Source organism: Oncorhynchus mykiss, chromosome 2, assembly GCF_013265735.2.
Source record: "Oncorhynchus mykiss isolate Arlee chromosome 2, USDA_OmykA_1.1, whole genome shotgun sequence".
Classification (NCBI taxonomy): domain Eukaryota; kingdom Metazoa; phylum Chordata; class Actinopteri; order Salmoniformes; family Salmonidae; genus Oncorhynchus; species Oncorhynchus mykiss.
In genome coordinates this window covers 29,230,702-29,232,945 of record NC_048566.1, presented here as the reverse complement: position 1 = coordinate 29,232,945, position 2,244 = coordinate 29,230,702, and the positions used below count along the sequence as shown (strand labels likewise).

General features: G+C 40.6%; 1 long non-coding RNA gene across 1 annotated transcript; it reads right to left on the bottom strand.

Moving 5' to 3' along the window:
* Positions 1-224: 224 nt before the first annotated feature.
* LOC118937130 lies at positions 225-1,368 on the bottom strand. Its single transcript, XR_005034523.1, has 3 exons — positions 1,276-1,368; positions 716-822; positions 225-474 (listed from the first exon to the last, which is right to left on the bottom strand). It is a non-coding gene; the product is annotated as an uncharacterized LOC118937130 (long non-coding RNA).
* Between the last annotated feature and the right edge of the window lie 876 nt (positions 1,369-2,244).

Genomic DNA, 2,244 nt, shown 5'->3' with positions numbered 1-2,244 from the left:
TGCCATAGATGCTGGATAATAGGATGCCTCCGGTTTAATGTTCTCCTTTGGGCAAGAGTTTGTATATTACTCATTGACATATTGCTGGTGGATGTGTTATTCTCAGATTTCCTGGTGTTAATTTTATCTGCTATAGGGTGCATGACAGTGTATGGTATATTGGCCACACAACTGAAAGACTGGTATGGCATTGCCAATTACTGAACATTACCCAACAGCTTCACTTGATTGGACTTAGATTTATTTGGTTGATTACATGTTTAAAAGGTTACAGCCTGACTGCTTGTTCTCCAGCAGTACTCGTCTGTAGTCGGGAAGTCCAGGGCCCCCCCCCCAGTTGATCACGTTTCCAGAGGTGAAGTTTGTCTGGTTAGTCTACCTCTGGATCTCACAGGGAGACAGCATGTTGTCATCCGTCAGCAGGCCAACGAACGACTGCTGCCCGGCGAAAAGCCTAGCAAACTCAGCCTGCTCCTGAAACGTGTTCAGTAATAGAATGCCTTCTTGTTTATGGGCTCCCAAATGGCACAGCACAAGAGGTGTCCCTGGTTCAAATCCAGGCTGTATCACATCTGGTGTGATGTGGGTGGGGCATGGGTTTGGCTATCATTGTAAATAAGAATTTGTTCTTAACTGACTTGCCTAGTGAAATAAAGGTTACATTAAAATAAGTGTTATTTTCAGTGTTTAATGCTTTATTTCATTAGAGCATTACCTTGTGGCCAAAAGTAACACTCTATAGGGAATAGAGTCTTGAAGATGACAAAAGTAGGTGTGGCGAGGGAGAACAGGATGTGGTTCCTTCTGAGATCCATGAAAAACCTGGAGACACATGTAGAGGGACAGGAAGAAACATGGTGAGAAATGGTTATGGTTCATGCGTCATACAATTGGCAAAAAAAAAAAAAAAAAAAATCATACCATCCATTTGTTTTAATATATTGAACATTAGTCAAAAAAAATTAGGTTTGGTTTCAGTGTGTGAGTTCTCTAGAGGTCATTAGTTTCACATGAGCTGTGTTGGTCTCTTGTGGAAAGGTCAACATTTTACCTGAGAGTTATACAGAAAGATTCTGAACAAGTTTTTCCTGATCAAAACATCTTTCATTTTTTAATCACCTTTAGTCTATGTACATACACACACAAACTTGGAAAAACTGCTACAAAGTTTTACTCTAGCAAGAGTTCAAATAACAAACAAAAGCCCCAACATTACAAAATAAGTTTGTATTATTTGCTGTCACATTTCATTACTGTTATCAGTGATTATCTTACCACAAGCACTAGTAGGAATTTCTCCATTGGGTAAGGATAATTGTAATTAACGTCAATGAACTGTTTCTATTACAGTGTCATGCACTGCAGAACAGAGAGGAGGAATATTAGTTTGGTCAGGTATAAGTAGTAATGACAGTGGTGATTAAGGAGAGTGAGGACAGGTGTGGAGGCTGATTGGCAATGAGTAGCAGCTGGTGCACGTTGAGGTAATAGAGGATCTGCGTTCAAGGCAGATAGTTGAGAGTCATGTTCAAGTCTGGTCCATAGAGTTAGTTAGAGGACCCATCTTTGTATGTTTCAGTGTGGCGTCTGTGAGAACAAGGACAGTGCCATTGATGCCATCTCATTTTTAAAGTTGTACATTTTCTTCTTCTTTTGTATTTGAAAAAAGCATAAAGCTAATATTGGTGGTGGAAGCCCCCGATGACAATGTCCATACAAAAATGGTTTATATCCATGATGAGTCCTATATGTTCACTATTAACTCCATCAATTACCTTTTTCTGTTGCATAGCCTGCCCTGTACGCTATCAATCTTCTATTTGCCGTAGAACCGGTGCACATCTGTAATGAGTTCACCCTTCCCAAATCCTAACTTTTTAAACACTACGGCAAAAAATGCTAAACTGACTTCAGTGCCTAGGATACACTTCGTCCTGCACATGGGGATATATTGTTTCTCTGTAGATGGATAACAGACACAGGTACTCCCTGGATGAAGTGAATGGTTTTCCTGGAGGCATACGGTGTCTGCGTCCCAAATCGCGTGGGGGGGGTTCTTCTGTAGTTCTTCTGACTGCCATGGAAGTGTCTAGTCTTCAGAGGTGTACGGATAATCAAATAATAATTATTAGGAGCAAAACTAGGGTACTTGATGCTGTGAAAGTAGTGCACTATATAGGGAATAGGGTGTCATTTGGTACACACACTATATCAGTCTCTCATCCTGTTTCTCTGAAGGCAGAG